Below are 19867 nucleotides of genomic sequence, written 5' to 3'. Positions count from 1 at the left end.
TCGTGCTCGATCAGGCGAGATATATTTAGGTCACCAGCAAAGTCTGTTCTCTTTTCTTGCGTAGGGTGAGCATTCACAGAGCCCAGCTTCGTTGACAAGAGTGCAAAAGGTGTATACTAAAAGCTTTCTGCTTTACTTGAGCGCCATGGCCGTTATTATATTTTGGCTGCTCCAAGCAATCTCTGTCCAGCCGATGCAAATTTCCAGCTCAAATTTTCCCAGCACTCAAAAAGTCCCTCCTCCCGCCAGCTCTGCTTTCAGGAAGTTCAGCAGAAGCAGTCCAACTTCTGTTCCCACTTCAGAGGAAAAGCTTTCTCGGGCCAGAGAAAGCCAGGGAATCACTGTACCGGCAAGTGCATTTCTTACAACTGGTAATCCCTCAGAACACAGAAATGAAGAAGCTGTATATGAAAATGTATTATTTCTTTGGTACACTAACCTATGTAACTAATATGGACCATTTCAGAGGACGGAGCGGACCCAACTGTGATCCCAGAGACCCAAATACCCAGCAGTAGGGAAAATAAATCCTCTCTGTGCTCTGCAACATTACATACACAAAATGCAAGCGCGTGCATTTTTTTATTGGCCCCATATACAGAATACATGTGAGGATGCTTGCCTTCCCAGTGTATTTCTCAAGCTCTTGAGAGCATATGCTATTTCCATGAGAACGCAAATAAGTTCATACTTTACATTTGTGTGTGACAAAAGGGGAAAAAAACTATTTTGTGTAAAATGCCAGCAGAGAGTGTTTCTGCCCGGTCTCGAACCGGGGACCTTTCGCGTGTGAGGCGAACGTGATAACCATACACTACAGAAACAGCTGCTTGCTCACCTTTGTAGGGACTGGGAGAACAGGTGCAAAGGGCAGTGCAAGTGGACCTGCTTAAAGACTAATCAAATGCCTTGCGCCTGAAGCTCACACAATCCAGCCTAAAACATACGTCCTATCAAGCATGCGCACATATACAAGTATGCCAGCTGAGGGCCTATGCAGCGTACAGAGGGAAGGACATATTTCCACTTTGAGATCGGACGGCCAAAACTCACAAGCAAATCAAGGAATGTTACTGAGAGCTAACAGAGAACACAAAGTGCTTGTCGCAAGGACATGGCACGCAAAGAGGTTCAGGAAGTGAATTGTTCATCGACTACTGCTTACCGAGAAAACCAGAGAGTCTGTCCAATGAAAATAACATTGAAAAAACAAAAAAAAGGAGCTCAAGTTAACCACCTTGATTGGGCTCGTCCGGGATTTGAACCCGGGACTTCTCGCACCCAAAGCGAGAATCATACCCCTAGACCAACGAGCCACGGTCCTTTGAGCATTTGACGGAATTGTCCTCAGCGTTTGCACCCCCCTTAGGATTCGAGGCCAAGAATGCCTATTCCTGAAGTTTGTTCCTGCCGCTGAAAGCCTTGTCGGTGTATGAGCCAAATGAATGCCCCAGTCGGCACGCTCTGACTGTCTTCACAGGTCTCCTCCTCATCCCGAAGGTTGGTGGTCCATTGACATCAGGGTGGAAGGTGCTTGCGATACACTGTTCCTTCCTTCCTTCCTTCCTTCCTTCCTTTATTCCTCTTATGCTGTTTATGTAATAAGAGGGGACGATACACAGAAGAGAGAAAGTGGCCCAACACACTAGACTAGCAGTCTTCTGATCAATCTGCAGCTGGCAAGGTGGGGGAGAGCCTTTATTTTGCACCTGCTGGGATCTGCATTGGCAGAAGCTCTGAGGGCTGGGCCTTTCCTTTTGCCTGTAAAAACAAAAAGCAGCCCTCCTCCCTCCAGCCCTGAGAGCATGGGCGTGACACTGGAAAAATCAGCATCTCCCCTTTGGTAAAGATGACCATTGCACAGCTGCTCACTCAGAGCTCGATCGTGCTCGATCAGGCGAGATATATTTAGGTCACCAGCAAAGTCTGTTCTCTTTTCTTGCGTAGGGTGAGCATTCACAGAGCCCAGCTTCGTTGACAAGAGTGCAAAAGGTGTATACTAAAAGCTTTCTGCTTTACTTGAGCGCCATGGCCGTTATTATATTTTGGCTGCTCCAAGCAATCTCTGTCCAGCCGATGCAAATTTCCAGCTCAAATTTTCCCAGCACTCAAAAAGTCCCTCCTCCCGCCAGCTCTGCTTTCAGGAAGTTCAGCAGAAGCAGTCCAACTTCTGTTCCCACTTCAGAGGAAAAGCTTTCTCGGGCCAGAGAAAGCCAGGGAATCACTGTACCGGCAAGTGCATTTCTTACAACTGGTAATCCCTCAGAACACAGAAATGAAGAAGCTGTATATGAAAATGTATTATTTCTTTGGTACACTAACCTATGTAACTAATATGGACCATTTCAGAGGACGGAGCGGACCCAACTGTGATCCCAGAGACCCAAATACCCAGCAGTAGGGAAAATAAATCCTCTCTGTGCTCTGCAACATTACATACACAAAATGCAAGCGCGTGCATTTTTTTATTGGCCCCATATACAGAATACATGTGAGGATGCTTGCCTTCCCAGTGTATTTCTCAAGCTCTTGAGAGCATATGCTATTTCCATGGGAACGCAAATAAGTTCATACTTTACATTTGTGTGTGACAAAAGGGGAAAAAAACTATTTTGTGTAAAATGCCAGCAGAGAGTGTTTCTGCCCGGTCTCGAACCGGGGACCTTTCGCGTGTGAGGCGAACGTGATAACCACTACACTACAGAAACAGCTGCTTGCTCACCTTTGTAGGGACTGGGAGAACAGGTGCAAAGGGCAGTGCAAGTGGACCTGCTTAAAGACTAATCAAATGCCTTGCGCCTGAAGCTCACACAATCCAGCCTAAAACATACGTCCTATCAAGCATGCGCACATATACAAGTATGCCAGCTGAGGGCCTATGCAGCGTACAGAGGGAAGGACATATTTCCACTTTGAGATCGGACGGCCAAAACTCACAAGCAAATCAAGGAATGTTACTGAGAGCTAACAGAGAACACAAAGTGCTTGTCGCAAGGACATGGCACGCAAAGAGGTTCAGGAAGTGAATTGTTCATCGACTACTGCTTACCGAGAAAACCAGAGAGTCTGTCCAATGAAAATAACATTGAAAAAACAAAAAATAGGAGCTCAAGTTAACCACCTTGATTGGGACCTCTCGCACCCAAAGCGAGAATCATACCCCTAGACCAACGAGCCACAGTCCTTTGAGCATTTGACGGAATTGTCCTCAGCGTTTGCACCCCCCTTAGGATTCGAGGCCAAGAATGCCTATTCCTGAAGTTTGTTCCTGCCGCTGAAAGCCTTGTCGGTGTATGAGCCAAATGAATGCCCCAGTCGGCACGCTCTGACTGTCTTCACAGGTCTCCTCCTCATCCCGAAGGTTGGTGGCCCATTGACATCAGGGTGGAAGGTGCTTGCGATACACTGTTCCTTCCTTCCTTCCTTCCTTCCTTTATTCCTCTTATGCTGTTTATGTAATAAGAGGGGACGATACACAGAAGAGAGAAAGTGGCCCAACACACTAGACTAGCAGTCTTCTGATCAATCTGCAGCTGGCAAGGTGGGGGAGAGCCTTTATTTTGCACCTGCTGGGATCTGCATTGGCAGAAGCTCTGAGGGCTGGGCCTTTCCTTTTGCCTGTAAAAACAAAAAGCAGCCCTCCTCCCTCCAGCCCTGAGAGCATGGGCGTGACACTGGAAAAAGCAGCATCTCCCCTTTGGTAAAGATGACCATTGCACAGCTGCTCACTCAGAGCTCGATCGTGCTCGATCAGGCGAGATATATTTAGGTCACCAGCAAAGTCTGTTCTCTTTTCTTGCGTAGGGTGAGCATTCACAGAGCCCAGCTTCGTTGACAAGAGTGCAAAAGGTGTATACTAAAAGCTTTCTGCTTTACTTGAGCGCCATGGCCGTTATTATATTTTGGCTGCTCCAAGCAATCTCTGTCCAGCCGATGCAAATTTCCAGCTCAAATTTTCCCAGCACTCAAAAAGTCCCTCCTCCCGCCAGCTCTGCTTTCAGGAAGTTCAGCAGAAGCAGTCCAACTTCTGTTCCCACTTCAGAGGAAAAGCTTTCTCGGGCCAGAGAAAGCCAGGGAATCACTGTACCGGCAAGTGCATTTCTTACAACTGGTAATCCCTCAGAACACAGAAATGAAGAAGCTGTATATGAAAATGTATTATTTCTTTGGTACACTAACCTATGTAACTAATATGGACCATTTCAGAGGACGGAGCGGACCCAACTGTGATCCCAGAGACTCAAATACCCAGCAGTAGGGAAAATAAATCCTCTCTGTGCTCTGCAACATTACATACACAAAATGCAAGCGCGTGCATTTTTTTATTGGCCCCATATACAGAATACATGTGAGGATGCTTGCCTTCCCAGTGTATTTCTCAAGCTCTTGAGAGCATATGCTATTTCCATGGGAACGCAAATAAGTTCATACTTTACATTTGTGTGTGACAAAAGGGGAAAAAAACTATTTTGTGTAAAATGCCAGCAGAGAGTGTTTCTGCCCGGTCTCGAACCGGGGACCTTTCGCGTGTGAGGCGAACGTGATAACCACTACACTACAGAAACAGCTGCTTACTCACCTTTGTAGGGACTGGGAGAACAGGTGCAAAGGGCAGTGCAAGTGGACCTGCTTAAAGACTAATCAAATGCCTTGCGCCTGAAGCTCACACAATCCAGCCTAAAACATACGTCCTATCAAGCATGCGCACATATACAAGTATGCCAGCTGAGGGCCTATGCAGCGTACAGAGGGAAGGACATATTTCCACTTTGAGATCGGACGGCCAAAACTCACAAGCAAATCAAGGAATGTTACTGAGAGCTAACAGAGAACACAAAGTGCTTGTCGCAAGGACATGGCACGCAAAGAGGTTCAGGAAGTGAATTGTTCATCGACTACTGCTTACCGAGAAAACCAGAGAGTCTGTCCAATGAAAATAACATTGAAAAAACAAAAAATAGGAGCTCAAGTTAACCACCTTGATTGGGACCTCTCGCACCCAAAGCGAGAATCATACCCCTAGACCAACGAGCCACAGTCCTTTGAGCATTTGACGGAATTGTCCTCAGCGTTTGCACCCCCCTTAGGATTCGAGGCCAAGAATGCCTATTCCTGAAGTTTGTTCCTGCCGCTGAAAGCCTTGTCGGTGTATGAGCCAAATGAATGCCCCAGTCGGCACGCTCTGACTGTCTTCACAGGTCTCCTCCTCATCCCGAAGGTTGGTGGCCCATTGACATCAGGGTGGAAGGTGCTTGCGATACACTGTTCCTTCCTTCCTTCCTTCCTTCCTTTATTCCTCTTATGCTGTTTATGTAATAAGAGGGGACGATACACAGAAGAGAGAAAGTGGCCCAACACACTAGACTAGCAGTCTTCTGATCAATCTGCAGCTGGCAAGGTGGGGGAGAGCCTTTATTTTGCACCTGCTGGGATCTGCATTGGCAGAAGCTCTGAGGGCTGGGCCTTTCCTTTTGCCTGTAAAAACAAAAAGCAGCCCTCCTCCCTCCAGCCCTGAGAGCATGGGCGTGACACTGGAAAAAGCAGCATCTCCCCTTTGGTAAAGATGACCATTGCACAGCTGCTCACTCAGAGCTCGATCGTGCTCGATCAGGCCAGATATATTTAGGTCACCAGCAAAGTCTGTTCTCTTTTCTTGCGTAGGGTGAGCATTCACAGAACCCAGCTTCGTTGACAAGAGTGCAAAAGGTGTATACTAAAAGCTTTCTGCTTTACTTGAGCGCCATGGCCGTTATTATATTTTGGCTGCTCCAAGCAATCTCTGTCCAGCCGATGCAAATTTCCAGCTCAAATTTTCCCAGCACTCAAAAAGTCCCTCCTCCCGCCAGCTCTGCTTTCAGGAAGTTCAGCAGAAGCAGTCCAACTTCTGTTCCCACTTCAGAGGAAAAGCTTTCTCGGGCCAGAGAAAGCCAGGGAATCACTGTACCGGCAAGTGCATTTCTTACAACTGGTAATCCCTCAGAACACAGAAATGAAGAAGCTCTATATGAAAATGTATTATTTCTTTGGTACACTAACCTATGTAACTAATATGGACCATTTCAGAGGACGGAGCGGACCCAACTGTGATCCCAGAGACTCAAATACCCAGCAGTAGGGAAAATAAATCCTCTCTGTGCTCTGCAACATTACATACACAAAATGCAAGCGCGTGCATTTTTTTATTGGCCCCATATACAGAATACATGTGAGGATGCTTGCCTTCCCAGTGTATTTCTCAAGCTCTTGAGAGCATATGCTATTTCCATGGGAACGCAAATAAGTTCATACTTTACATTTGTGTGTGACAAAAGGGGAAAAAAACTATTTTGTGTAAAATGCCAGCAGAGAGTGTTTCTGCCCGGTCTCGAACCGGGGACCTTTCGCGTGTGAGGCGAGCGTGATTACCACTACACTACAGAAACAGCTGCTTACTCACCTTTGTAGGGACTGGGAGAACAGGTGCAAAGGGCAGTGCAAGTGGACCTGCTTAAAGACTAATCAAATGCCTTGCGCCTGAAGCTCACACAATCCAGCCTAAAACATACGTCCTATCAAGCATGCGCACATATACAAGTATGCCAGCTGAGGGCCTATGCAGCGTACAGAGGGAAGGACATATTTCCACTTTGAGATCGGACGGCCAAAACTCACAAGCAAATCAAGGAATGTTACTGAGAGCTAACAGAGAACACAAAGTGCTTGTCGCAAGGACATGGCACGCAAAGAGGTTCAGGAAGTGAATTGTTCATCGACTACTGCTTACCGAGAAAACCAGAGAGTCTGTCCAATGAAAATAACATTGAAAAAACAAAAAATAGGAGCTCAAGTTAACCACCTTGATTGGGACCTCTCGCACCCAAAGCGAGAATCATACCCCTAGACCAACGAGCCACGGTCCTTTGAGCATTTGACGGAATTGTCCTCAGCGTTTGCACCCCCCTTAGGATTCGAGGCCAAGAATGCCTATTCCTGAAGTTTGTTCCTGCCGCTGAAAGCCTTGTCGGTGTATGAGTCAAATGAATGCCCCAGTCGGCACGCTCTGACTGTCTTCACAGGTCTCCTCCTCATCCCGAAGGTTGGTGGCCCATTGACATCAGGGTGGAAGGTGCTTGCGATACACTGTTCCTTCCTTCCTTCCTTCCTTCCTTTATTCCTCTTATGCTGTTTATGTAATAAGAGGGGACGATACACAGAAGAGAGAAAGTGGCCCAACACACTAGACTAGCAGTCTTCTGATCAATCTGCAGCTGGCAAGGTGGGGGAGAGCCTTTATTTTGCACCTGCTGGGATCTGCATTGGCAGAAGCTCTGAGGGCTGGGCCTTTCCTTTTGCCTGTAAAAACAAAAAGCAGCCCTCCTCCCTCCAGCCCTGAGAGCATGGGCGTGACACTGGAAAAAGCAGCATCTCCCCTTTGGTAAAGATGACCATTGCACAGCTGCTCACTCAGAGCTCGATCGTGCTCGATCAGGCGAGATATATTTAGGTCACCAGCAAAGTCTGTTCTCTTTTCTTGCGTAGGGTGAGCATTCACAGAGCCCAGCTTCGTTGACAAGAGTGCAAAAGGTGTATACTAAAAGCTTTCTGCTTTACTTGAGCGCCATGGCCGTTATTATATTTTGGCTGCTCCAAGCAATCTCTGTCCAGCCGATGCAAATTTCCAGCTCAAATTTTCCCAGCACTCAAAAAGTCCCTCCTCCCGCCAGCTCTGCTTTCAGGAAGTTCAGCAGAAGCAGTCCAACTTCTGTTCCCACTTCAGAGGAAAAGCTTTCTCGGGCCAGAGAAAGCCAGGGAATCACTGTACCGGCAAGTGCATTTCTTACAACTGGTAATCCCTCAGAACACAGAAATGAAGAAGCTGTATATGAAAATGTATTATTTCTTTGGTACACTAACCTATGTAACTAATATGGACCATTTCAGAGGACGGAGCGGACCCAACTGTGATCCCAGAGACCCAAATACCCAGCAGTAGGGAAAATAAATCCTCTCTGTGCTCTGCAACATTACATACACAAAATGCAAGCGCGTGCATTTTTTTATTGGCCCCATATACAGAATACATGTGAGGATGCTTGCCTTCCCAGTGTATTTCTCAAGCTCTTGAGAGCATATGCTATTTCCATGGGAACGCAAATAAGTTCATACTTTACATTTGTGTGTGACAAAAGGGGAAAAAAACTATTTTGTGTAAAATGCCAGCAGAGAGTGTTTCTGCCGGGGACCTTTCGCGTGTGAGGCAAACGTGATAACCACTACACTACAGAAACAGCTGCTTGCTCACCTTTGTAGGGACTGGGAGAACAGGTGCAAAGGGCAGTGCAAGTGGACCTGCTTAAAGACTAATCAAATGCCTTGCGCCTGAAGCTCACACAATCCAGCCTAAAACATACGTCCTATCAAGCATGCGCACATATACAAGTATGCCAGCTGAGGGCCTATGCAGCGTACAGAGGGAAGGACATATTTCCACTTTGAGATCGGACGGCCAAAACTCACAAGCAAATCAAGGAATGTTACTGAGAGCTAACAGAGAACACAAAGTGCTTGTCGCAAGGACATGGCACGCAAAGAGGTTCAGGAAGTGAATTGTTCATCGACTACTGCTTACCGAGAAAACCAGAGAGTCTGTCCAATGAAAATAACATTGAAAAAACAAAAAAAAGGAGCTCAAGTTAACCACCTTGATTGGGCTCGTCCGGGATTTGAACCCGGGACCTCTCGCACCCAAAGCGAGAATCATACCCCTAGACCAACGAGCCACGGTCCTTTGAGCATTTGACGGAATTGTCCTCAGCGTTTGCACCCCCCTTAGGATTCGAGGCCAAGAATGCCTATTCCTGAAGTTTGTTCCTGCCGCTGAAAGCCTTGTCGGTGTATGAGCCAAATGAATGCCCCAGTCGGCACGCTCTGACTGTCTTCACAGGTCTCCTCCTCATCCCGAAGGTTGGTGGCCCATTGACATCAGGGTGGAAGGTGCTTGCGATACACTGTTCCTTCCTTCCTTCCTTCCTTCCTTCCTTTATTCCTCTTATGCTGTTTATGTAATAAGAGGGGACGATACACAGAAGAGAGAAAGTGGCCCAACACACTAGACTAGCAGTCTTCTGATCAATCTGCAGCTGGCAAGGTGGGGGAGAGCCTTTATTTTGCACCTGCTGGGATCTGCATTGGCAGAAGCTCTGAGGGATGGGCCTTTCCTTTTGCCTGTAAAAACAAAAAGCAGCCCTCCTCCCTCCAGCCCTGAGAGCATGGGCGTGACACTGGAAAAAGCAGCATCTCCCCTTTGGTAAAGATGACCATTGCACAGCTGCTCACTCAGAGCTCGATCGTGCTCGATCAGGCGAGATATATTTAGGTCACCAGCAAAGTCTGTTCTCTTTTCTTGCGTAGGGTGAGCATTCACAGAGCCCAGCTTCGTTGACAAGAGTGCAAAAGGTGTATACTAAAAGCTTTCTGCTTTACTTGAGCGCCATGGCCGTTATTATATTTTGGCTGCTCCAAGCAATCTCTGTCCAGCCGATGCAAATTTCCAGCTCAAATTTTCCCAGCACTCAAAAAGTCCCTCCTCCCGCCAGCTCTGCTTTCAGGAAGTTCAGCAGAAGCAGTCCAACTTCTGTTCCCACTTCAGAGGAAAAGCTTTCTCGGGCCAGAGAAAGCCAGGGAATCACTGTACCGGCAAGTGCATTTCTTACAACTGGTAATCCCTCAGAACACAGAAATGAAGAAGCTGTATATGAAAATGTATTATTTCTTTGGTACACTAACCTATGTAACTAATATGGACCATTTCAGAGGACGGAGCGGACCCAACTGTGATCCCAGAGACCCAAATACCCAGCAGTAGGGAAAATAAATCCTCTCTGTGCTCTGCAACATTACATACACAAAATGCAAGCGCGTGCATTTTTTTATTGGCCCCATATACAGAATACATGTGAGGATGCTTGCCTTCCCAGTGTATTTCTCAAGCTCTTGAGAGCATATGCTATTTCCATGGGAACGCAAATAAGTTCATACTTTACATTTGTGTGTGACAAAAGGGGAAAAAAACTATTTTGTGTAAAATGCCAGCAGAGAGTGTTTCTGCCCGGTCTCGAACCGGGGACCTTTATAACCACTACACTACAGAAACAGCTGCTTGCTCACCTTTGTAGGGACTGGGAGAACAGGTGCAAAGGGCAGTGCAAGTGGACCTGCTTAAAGACTAATCAAATGCCTTGCGCCTGAAGCTCACACAATCCAGCCTAAAACATACGTCCTATCAAGCATGCGCACATATACAAGTATGCCAGCTGAGGGCCTATGCAGCGTACAGAGGGAAGGACATATTTCCACTTTGAGATCGGACGGCCAAAACTCACAAGCAAATCAAGGAATGTTACTGAGAGCTAACAGAGAACACAAAGTGCTTGTCGCAAGGACATGGCACGCAAAGAGGTTCAGGAAGTGAATTGTTCATCGACTACTGCTTACCGAGAAAACCAGAGAGTCTGTCCAATGAAAATAACATTGAAAAAACAAAAAAAAGGAGCTCAAGTTAACCACCTTGATTGGGCTCGTACGGGACCTCTCGCACCCAAAGCGAGAATCATACCCCTAGACCAACGAGCCACGGTCCTTTGAGCATTTGACGGAATTGTCCTCAGCGTTTGCACCCCCCTTAGGATTCGAGGCCAAGAATGCCTATTCCTGAAGTTTGTTCCTGCCGCTGAAAGCCTTGTCGGTGTATGAGCCAAATGAATGCCCCAGTCGGCACGCTCTGACTGTCTTCACAGGTCTCCTCCTCATCCCGAAGGTTGGTGGCCCATTGACATCAGGGTGGAAGGTGCTTGCGATACACTGTTCCTTCCTTCCTTCCTTCCTTCCTTTATTCCTCTTATGCTGTTTATGTAATAAGAGGGGACGATACACAGAAGAGAGAAAGTGGCCCAACACACTAGACTAGCAGTCTTCTGATCAATCTGCAGCTGGCAAGGTGGGGGAGAGCCTTTATTTTGCACCTGCTGGGATCTGCATTGGCAGAGGCTCTGAGGGCTGGGCCTTTCCTTTTGCCTGTAAAAACAAAAAGCAGCCCTCCTCCCTCCAGCCCTGAGAGCATGGGCGTGACACTGGAAAAAGCAGCATCTCCCCTTTGGTAAAGATGACCATTGCACAGCTGCTCACTCAGAGCTCGATCGTGCTCGATCAGGCCAGATATATTTAGGTCACCAGCAAAGTCTGTTCTCTTTTCTTGCGTAGGGTGAGCATTCACAGAACCCAGCTTCGTTGACAAGAGTGCAAAAGGTGTATACTAAAAGCTTTCTGCTTTACTTGAGCGCCATGGCCGTTATTATATTTTGGCTGCTCCAAGCAATCTCTGTCCAGCCGATGCAAATTTCCAGCTCAAATTTTCCCAGCACTCAAAAAGTCCCTCCTCCCGCCAGCTCTGCTTTCAGGAAGTTCAGCAGAAGCAGTCCAACTTCTGTTCCCACTTCAGAGGAAAAGCTTTCTCGGGCCAGAGAAAGCCAGGGAATCACTGCACCGGCAAGTGCATTTCTTACAACTGGTAATCCCTCAGAACACAGAAATGAAGAAGCTGTATATGAAAATGTATTATTTCTTTGGTACACTAACCTATGTAACTAATATGGACCATTTCAGAGGACGGAGCGGACCCAACTGTGATCCCAGAGACTCAAATACCCAGCAGTAGGGAAAATAAATCCTCTCTGTGCTCTGCAACATTACATACACAAAATGCAAGCGCGTGCATTTTTTTATTGGCCCCATATACAGAATACATGTGAGGATGCTTGCCTTCCCAGTGTATTTCTCAAGCTCTTGAGAGCATATGCTATTTCCATGGGAACGCAAATAAGTTCATACTTTACATTTGTGTGTGACAAAAGGGGAAAAAAACTATTTTGTGTAAAATGCCAGCAGAGAGTGTTTCTGCCCGGTCTCGAACCGGGGACCTTTCGCGCGTGAGGCGAACGTGATAACCACTACACTACAGAAACAGCTGCTTACTCACCTTTGTAGGGACTGGGAGAACAGGTGCAAAGGGCAGTGCAAGTGGACCTGCTTAAAGACTAATCAAATGCCTTGCGCCTGAAGCTCACACAATCCAGCCTAAAACATACGTCCTATCAAGCATGCGCACATATACAAGTATGCCAGCTGAGGGCCTATGCAGCGTACAGAGGGAAGGACATATTTCCACTTTGAGATCGGACGGCCAAAACTCACAAGCAAATCAAGGAATGTTACTGAGAGCTAACAGAGAACACAAAGTGCTTGTCGCAAGGACATGGCACGCAAAGAGGTTCAGGAAGTGAATTGTTCATCGACTACTGCTTACCGAGAAAACCAGAGAGTCTGTCCAATGAAAATAACATTGAAAAAACAAAAAATAGGAGCTCAAGTTAACCACCTTGATTGGGACCTCTCGCACCCAAAGCGAGAATCATACCCCTAGACCAACGAGCCACGGTCCTTTGAGCATTTGACGGAATTGTCCTCAGCGTTTGCACCCCCCTTAGGATTCGAGGTAAAGAATGCCTATTCCTGAAGTTTGTTCCTGCCGCTGAAAGCCTTGTCGGTGTATGAGCCAAATGAATGCCCCAGTCGGCACGCTCTGACTGTCTTCACAGGTCTCCTCCTCATCCCGAAGGTTGGTGGCCCATTGACATCAGGGTGGAAGGTGCTTGCGATACACTGTTCCTTCCTTCCTTCCTTCCTTCCTTCCTTTATTCCTCTTATGCTGTTTATGTAATAAGAGGGGACGATACACAGAAGAGAGAAAGTGGCCCAACACACTAGACTAGCAGTCTTCTGATCAATCTGCAGCTGGCAAGGTGGGGGAGAGCCTTTATTTTGCACCTGCTGGGATCTGCATTGGCAGAAGCTCTGAGGGCTGGGCCTTTCCTTTTGCCTGTAAAAACAAAAAGCAGCCCTCCTCCCTCCAGCCCTGAGAGCATGGGCGTGACACTGGAAAAAGCAGCATCTCCCCTTTGGTAAAGATGACCATTGCACAGCTGCTCACTCAGAGCTCGATCGTGCTCGATCAGGTGAGATATATTTAGGTCACCAGCAAAGTCTGTTCTCTTTTCTTGCGTAGGGTGAGCATTCACAGAGCCCAGCTTCGTTGACAAGAGTGCAAAAGGTGTATACTAAAAGCTTTCTGCTTTACTTGAGCGCCATGGCCGTTATTATATTTTGGCTGCTCCAAGCAATCTCTGTCCAGCCGATGCAAATTTCCAGCTCAAATTTTCCCAGCACTCAAAAAGTCCCTCCTCCCGCCAGCTCTGCTTTCAGGAAGTTCAGCAGAAGCAGTCCAACTTCTGTTCCCACTTCAGAGGAAAAGCTTTCTCGGGCCAGAGAAAGCCAGGGAATCACTGTACCGGCAAGTGCATTTCTTACAACTGGTAATCCCTCAGAACACAGAAATGAAGAAGCTGTATATGAAAATGTATTATTTCTTTGGTACACTAACCTATGTAACTAATATGGACCATTTCAGAGGACGGAGCGGACCCAACTGTGATCCCAGAGACCCAAATACCCAGCAGTAGGGAAAATAAATCCTCTCTGTGCTCTGCAACATTACATACACAAAATGCAAGCGCGTGCATTTTTTTATTGGCCCCATATACAGAATACATGTGAGGATGCTTGCCTTCCCAGTGTATTTCTCAAGCTCTTGAGAGCATATGCTATTTCCATGGGAACGCAAATAAGTTCATACTTTACATTTGTGTGTGACAAAAGGGGAAAAAAACTATTTTGTGTAAAATGCCAGCAGAGAGTGTTTCTGCCCGGTCTCGAACCGGGGACCTTTCGCGTGTGAGGCGAACGTGATAACCACTACACTACAGAAACAGCTGCTTGCTCACCTTTGTAGGGACTGGGAGAACAGGTGCAAAGGGCAGTGCAAGTGGACCTGCTTAAAGACTAATCAAATGCCTTGCGCCTGAAGCTCACACAATCCAGCCTAAAACATACGTCCTATCAAGCATGCGCACATATACAAGTATGCCAGCTGAGGGCCTATGCAGCGTACAGAGGGAAGGACATATTTCCACTTTTAGATCGGACGGCCAAAACTCACAAGCAAATCAAGGAATGTTACTGAGAGCTAACAGAGAACACAAAGTGCTTGTCGCAAGGACATGGCACGCAAAGAGGTTCAGGAAGTGAATTGTTCATCGACTACTGCTTACCGAGAAAACCAGAGAGTCTGTCCAATGAAAATAACATTGAAAAAACAAAAAAAAGGAGCTCAAGTTAACCACCTTGATTGGGCTCGTACGGGATTTGAACCCGGGACCTCTCGCACCCAAAGCGAGAATCATACCCCTAGACCAACGAGCCACGGTCCTTTGAGCATTTGACGGAATTGTCCTCAGCGTTTGCACCCCCCTTAGGATTCGAGGCCAAGAATGCCTATTCCTGAAGTTTGTTCCTGCCGCTGAAAGCCTTGTCGGTGTATGAGCCAAATGAATGCCCCAGTCGGCACGCTCTGACTGTCTTCACAGGTCTCCTCCTCATCCCGAAGGTTGGTGGCCCATTGACATCAGGGTGGAAGGTGCTTGCGATACACTGTTCCTTCCTTCCTTTATTCCTCTTATGCTGTTTATGTAATAAGAGGGGACGATACACAGAAGAGAGAAAGTGGCCCAACACACTAGACTAGCAGTCTTCTGATCAATCTGCAGCTGGCAAGGTGGGGGAGAGCCTTTATTTTGCACCTGCTGGGATCTGCATTGGCAGAAGCTCTGAGGGCTGGGCCTTTCCTTTTGCCTGTAAAAACAAAAAGCAGCCCTCCTCCCTCCAGCCCTGAGAGCATGGGCGTGACACTGGAAAAAGCAGCATCTCCCCTTTGGTAAAGATGACCATTGCACAGCTGCTCACTCAGAGCTCGATCGTGCTCGATCAGGCTCGATCAGGCGAGATATATTTAGGTCACCAGCAAAGTCTGTTCTCTTTTCTTGCGTAGGGTGAGCATTCAAAGAGCCCAGCTTCGTTGACAAGAGTGCAAAAGGTGTATACTAAAAGCTTTCTGCTTTACTTGAGCGCCATGGCCGTTATTATATTTTGGCTGCTCCAAGCAATCTCTGTCCAGCCGATGCAAATTTCCAGCTCAAATTTTCCCAGCACTCAAAAAGTCCCTCCTCCCGCCAGCTCTGCTTTCAGGAAGTTCAGCAGAAGCAGTCCAACTTCTGTTCCCACTTCAGAGGAAAAGCTTTCTCCGGCCAGAGAAAGCCAGGGAATCACTGTACCGGCAAGTGCATTTCTTACAACTGGTAATCCCTCAGAACACAGAAATGAAGAAGCTGTATATGAAAATGTATTATTTCTTTGGTACACTAACCTATGTAACTAATATGGACCATTTCAGAGGACGGAGCGGACCCAACTGTGATCCCAGAGACCCAAATACCCAGCAGTAGGGAAAATAAATCCTCTCTGTGCTCTGCAACATTACATACACAAAATGCAAGCGCGTGCATTTTTTTATTGGCCCCATATACAGAATACATGTGAGGATGCTTGCCTTCCCAGTGTATTTCTCAAGCTCTTGAGAGCATATGCTATTTCCATGAGAACGCAAATAAGTTCATACTTTACATTTGTGTGTGACAAAAGGGGAAAAAAACTATTTTGTGTAAAATGCCAGCAGAGAGTGTTTCTGCCCAGTCTCGAACCGGGGACCTTTCGCGTGTGAGGCGAACGTGATAACCACTACACTACAGAAACAGCTGCTTGCTCACCTTTGTAGGGACTGGGAGAACAGGTGCAAAGGGCAGTGCAAGTGGACCTGCTTAAAGACTAATCAAATGCCTTGCGCCTGAAGCTCACACAATCCAGCCTAAAACATACGTCCTATCAAGCATGCGCACATATACAAGTATGCCAGCTGAGGGCCTATGCAGCGTACAGAGGGAAGGACATATTTCCACTTTGAGATCGGACGGCCAAAACTCACAAGCAAATCAAGGAATGTTACTGAGAGCTAACAGAGAACACAAAGTGCTTGTCGCAAGGACATGGCACGCAAAGAGGTTCAGGAAGTGAATTGTTCATCGACTACTGCTTACCGAGAAAACCAGAGAGTCTGTCCAATGAAAATAACATTGAAAAAACAAAAAAAAGGAGCTCAAGTTAACCACCTTGATTGGGCTCGTCCGGGATTTGAACCCGTGACCTCTCGCACCCAAAGCGAGAATCATACCCCTAGACCAACGAGCCACGGTCCTTTGAGCATTTGACGGAATTGTCCTCAGCGTTTGCACCCCCCTTAGGATTCGAGGCCAAGAATGCCTATTCCTGAAGTTTGTTCCTGCCGCTGAAAGCCTTGTCGGTGTATGAGCCAAATGAATGCCCCAGTCGGCACGCTCTGACTGTCTTCACAGGTCTCCTCCTCATCCCGAAGGTTGGTGGCCCATTGACATCAGGGTGGAAGGTGCTTGCGATACACTGTTCCTTCCTTCCTTCCTTCCTTCCTTCCTTTATTCCTCTTATGCTGTTTATGTAATAAGAGGGGACGATACACAGAAGAGAGAAAGTGGCCCAACACACTAGACTAGCAGTCTTCTGATCAATCTGCAGCTGGCAAGGTGGGGGAGAGCCTTTATTTTGCACCTGCTGGGATCTGCATTGGCAGAAGCTCTGAGGGCTGGGCCTTTCCTTTTCCCTGTAAAAACAAAAAGCAGCCCTCCTCCCTCCAGCCCTGAGAGCATGGGCGTGACACTGGAAAAAGCAGCATCTCCCCTTTGGTAAAGATGACCATTGCACAGCTGCTCACTCAGAGCTCGATCGTGCTCGATCAGGCGAGATATATTTAGGTCACCAGCAAAGTCTGTTCTCTTTTCTTGCGTAGGGTGAGCATTCACAGAGCCCAGCTTCGTTGACAAGAGTGCAAAAGGTGTATACTAAAAGCTTTCTGCTTTACTTGAGCGCCATGGCCGTTATTATATTTTGGCTGCTCCAAGCAATCTCTGTCCAGCCGATGCAAATTTCCAGCTCAAATTTTCCCAGCACTCAAAAAGTCCCTCCTCCCGCCAGCTCTGCTTTCAGGAAGTTCAGCAGAAGCAGTCCAACTTCTGTTCCCACTTCAGAGGAAAAGCTTTCTCGGGCCAGAGAAAGCCAGGGAATCACTGTACCGGCAAGTGCATTTCTTACAACTGGTAATCCCTCAGAACACAGAAATGAAGAAGCTGTATATGAAAATGTATTATTTCTTTGGTACACTAACCTATGTAACTAATATGGACCATTTCAGAGGACGGAGCGGACCCAACTGTGATCCCAGAGACCCAAATACCCAGCAGTAGGGAAAATAAATCCTCTCTGTGCTCTGCAACATTACATACACAAAATGCAAGCGCGTGCATTTTTTTATTGGCCCCATATACAGAATACATGTGAGGATGCTTGCCTTCCCAGTGTATTTCTCAAGCTCTTGAGAGCATATGCTATTTCCATGGGAACGCAAATAAGTTCATACTTTACATTTGTGTGTGACAAAAGGGGAAAAAAACTATTTTGTGTAAAATGCCAGCAGAGAGTGTTTCTGCCCGGTCTCGAACCGGGGACCTTTCGCGTGTGAGGCGAACGTGATAACCACTACACTACAGAAACAGCTGCTTGCTCACCTTTGTAGGGACTGGGAGAACAGGTGCAAAGGGCAGTGCAAGTGGACCTGCTTAAAGACTAATCAAATGCCTTGCGCCTGAAGCTCACACAATCCAGCCTAAAACATACGTCCTATCAAGCATGCGCACATATACAAGTATGCCAGCTGAGGGCCTATGCAGCGTACAGAGGGAAGGACATATTTCCACTTTGAGATCGGACGGCCAAAACTCACAAGCAAATCAAGGAATGTTACTGAGAGCTAACAGAGAACACAAAGTGCTTGTCGCAAGGACATGGCACGCAAAGAGGTTCAGGAAGTGAATTGTTCATCGACTACTGCTTACCGAGAAAACCAGAGAGTCTGTCCAATGAAAATAACATTGAAAAAACAAAAAATAGGAGCTCAAGTTAACCACCTTGATTGGGACCTCTCGCACCCAAAGCGAGAATCATACCCCTAGACCAACGAGCCACAGTCCTTTGAGCATTTGACGGAATTGTCCTCAGCGTTTGCACCCCCCTTAGGATTCGAGGCCAAGAATGCCTATTCCTGAAGTTTGTTCCTGCCGCTGAAAGCCTTGTCGGTGTATGAGCCAAATGAATGCCCCAGTCGGCACGCTCTGACTGTCTTCACAGGTCTCCTCCTCATCCCGAAGGTTGGTGGCCCATTGACATCAGGGTGGAAGGTGCTTGCGATACACTGTTCCTTCCTTCCTTCCTTCCTTCCTTTATTCCTCTTATGCTGTTTATGTAATAAGAGGGGACGATACACAGAAGAGAGAAAGTGGCCCAACACACTAGACTAGCAGTCTTCTGATCAATCTGCAGCTGGCAAGGTGGGGGAGAGCCTTTATTTTGCACCTGCTGGGATCTGCATTGGCAGAAGCTCTGAGGGCTGGGCCTTTCCTTTTGCCTGTAAAAACAAAAAGCAGCCCTCCTCCCTCCAGCCCTGAGAGCATGGGCGTGACACTGGAAAAAGCAGCATCTCCCCTTTGGTAAAGATGACCATTGCACAGCTGCTCACTCAGAGCTCGATCGTGCTCGATCAGGCGAGATATATTTAGGTCACCAGCAAAGTCTGTTCTCTTTTCTTGCGTAGGGTGAGCATTCACAGAGCCCAGCTTCGTTGACAAGAGTGCAAAAGGTGTATACTAAAAGCTTTCTGCTTTACTTGAGCGCCATGACCGTTATTATATTTTGGCTGCTCCAAGCAATCTCTGTCCAGCCGATGCAAATTTCCAGCTCAAATTTTCCCAGCACTCAAAAAGTCCCTCCTCCCGCCAGCTCTGCTTTCAGGAAGTTCAGCAGAAGCAGTCCAACTTCTGTTCCCACTTCAGAGGAAAAGCTTTCTCGGGCCAGAGAAAGCCAGGGAATCACTGTACCGGCAAGTGCATTTCTTACAACTGGTAATCCCTCAGAACACAGAAATGAAGAAGCTGTATATGAAAATGTATTATTTCTTTGGTACACTAACCTATGTAACTAATATGGACCATTTCAGAGGACGGAACGGACCCAACTGTGATCCCAGAGACCCAAATACCCAGCAGTAGGGAAAATAAATCCTCTCTGTGCTCTGCAACATTACATACACAAAATGCAAGCGCGTGCATTTTTTTATTGGCCCCATATACAGAATACATGTGAGGATGCTTGCCTTCCCAGTGTATTTCTCAAGCTCTTGAGAGCATATGCTATTTCCATGAGAACGCAAATAAGTTCATACTTTACATTTGTGTGTGACAAAAGGGGAAAAAAACTATTTTGTGTAAAATGCCAGCAGAGAGTGTTTCTGCCCGGTCTCGAACCGGGGACCTTTTGCGTGTGAGGCGAACGTGATAACCACTACACTACAGAAACAGCTGCTTGCTCACCTTTGTAGGGACTGGGAGAACAGGTGCAAAGGGCAGTGCAAGTGGACCTGCTTAAAGACTAATCAAATGCCTTGCGCCTGAAGCTCACACAATCCAGCCTAAAACATACGTCCTATCAAGCATGCGCACATATACAAGTATGCCAGCTGAGGGCCTATGCAGCGTACAGAGGGAAGGACATATTTCCACTTTGAGATCGGACGGCCAAAACTCACAAGCAAATCAAGGAATGTTACTGAGAGCTAACAGAGAACACAAAGTGCTTGTCGCAAGGACATGGCACGCAAAGAGGTTCAGGAAGTGAATTGTTCATCGACTACTGCTTACCGAGAAAACCAGAGAGTCTGTCCAATGAAAATAACATTGAAAAAACA

The 19867-nt window shown here is 47.1% G+C and overlaps 12 non-coding genes across 12 annotated transcripts; all 12 read right to left on the bottom strand.

Moving 5' to 3' along the window:
- Positions 1–1244: 1244 nt before the first annotated feature.
- On the bottom strand, positions 1245–1316 carry TRNAP-UGG (transfer RNA proline (anticodon UGG)). Its single transcript has one exon. It is a non-coding gene; the product is annotated as a tRNA-Pro (tRNA).
- A 1319-nt stretch (positions 1317–2635) lies between these two features.
- Positions 2636–2708, bottom strand: TRNAV-CAC (transfer RNA valine (anticodon CAC)). Its single transcript has one exon. It is a non-coding gene; the product is annotated as a tRNA-Val (tRNA).
- A 1784-nt stretch (positions 2709–4492) lies between these two features.
- On the bottom strand, positions 4493–4565 carry TRNAV-CAC (transfer RNA valine (anticodon CAC)). Its single transcript has one exon. It is a non-coding gene; the product is annotated as a tRNA-Val (tRNA).
- A 1784-nt stretch (positions 4566–6349) lies between these two features.
- On the bottom strand, positions 6350–6422 carry TRNAV-CAC (transfer RNA valine (anticodon CAC)). Its single transcript has one exon. It is a non-coding gene; the product is annotated as a tRNA-Val (tRNA).
- Positions 6423–8687: 2265 nt separating this feature from the next.
- TRNAP-UGG (transfer RNA proline (anticodon UGG)) lies at positions 8688–8759 on the bottom strand. Its single transcript has one exon. It is a non-coding gene; the product is annotated as a tRNA-Pro (tRNA).
- A 3167-nt stretch (positions 8760–11926) lies between these two features.
- TRNAV-CAC (transfer RNA valine (anticodon CAC)) lies at positions 11927–11999 on the bottom strand. Its single transcript has one exon. It is a non-coding gene; the product is annotated as a tRNA-Val (tRNA).
- A 1788-nt stretch (positions 12000–13787) lies between these two features.
- TRNAV-CAC (transfer RNA valine (anticodon CAC)) lies at positions 13788–13860 on the bottom strand. The gene has a single exon. It is a non-coding gene; the product is annotated as a tRNA-Val (tRNA).
- Positions 13861–14280: 420 nt separating this feature from the next.
- TRNAP-UGG (transfer RNA proline (anticodon UGG)) lies at positions 14281–14352 on the bottom strand. Its single transcript has one exon. It is a non-coding gene; the product is annotated as a tRNA-Pro (tRNA).
- Positions 14353–15665: 1313 nt separating this feature from the next.
- TRNAV-CAC (transfer RNA valine (anticodon CAC)) lies at positions 15666–15738 on the bottom strand. Its single transcript has one exon. It is a non-coding gene; the product is annotated as a tRNA-Val (tRNA).
- Positions 15739–16158: 420 nt separating this feature from the next.
- Positions 16159–16230, bottom strand: TRNAP-UGG (transfer RNA proline (anticodon UGG)). The gene has a single exon. It is a non-coding gene; the product is annotated as a tRNA-Pro (tRNA).
- A 1319-nt stretch (positions 16231–17549) lies between these two features.
- TRNAV-CAC (transfer RNA valine (anticodon CAC)) lies at positions 17550–17622 on the bottom strand. Its single transcript has one exon. It is a non-coding gene; the product is annotated as a tRNA-Val (tRNA).
- Positions 17623–19406: 1784 nt separating this feature from the next.
- TRNAV-CAC (transfer RNA valine (anticodon CAC)) lies at positions 19407–19479 on the bottom strand. The gene has a single exon. It is a non-coding gene; the product is annotated as a tRNA-Val (tRNA).
- Positions 19480–19867: the final 388 nt, after the last annotated feature.

Source organism: Ambystoma mexicanum, chromosome 2q, assembly GCF_040938575.1.
Source record: "Ambystoma mexicanum isolate Mex_15411 chromosome 2q, UKY_AmexF1_1, whole genome shotgun sequence".
NCBI lineage: Eukaryota > Metazoa > Chordata > Amphibia > Caudata > Ambystomatidae > Ambystoma > Ambystoma mexicanum.
This window is presented reverse-complemented; position numbering and strand designations above follow the sequence as displayed.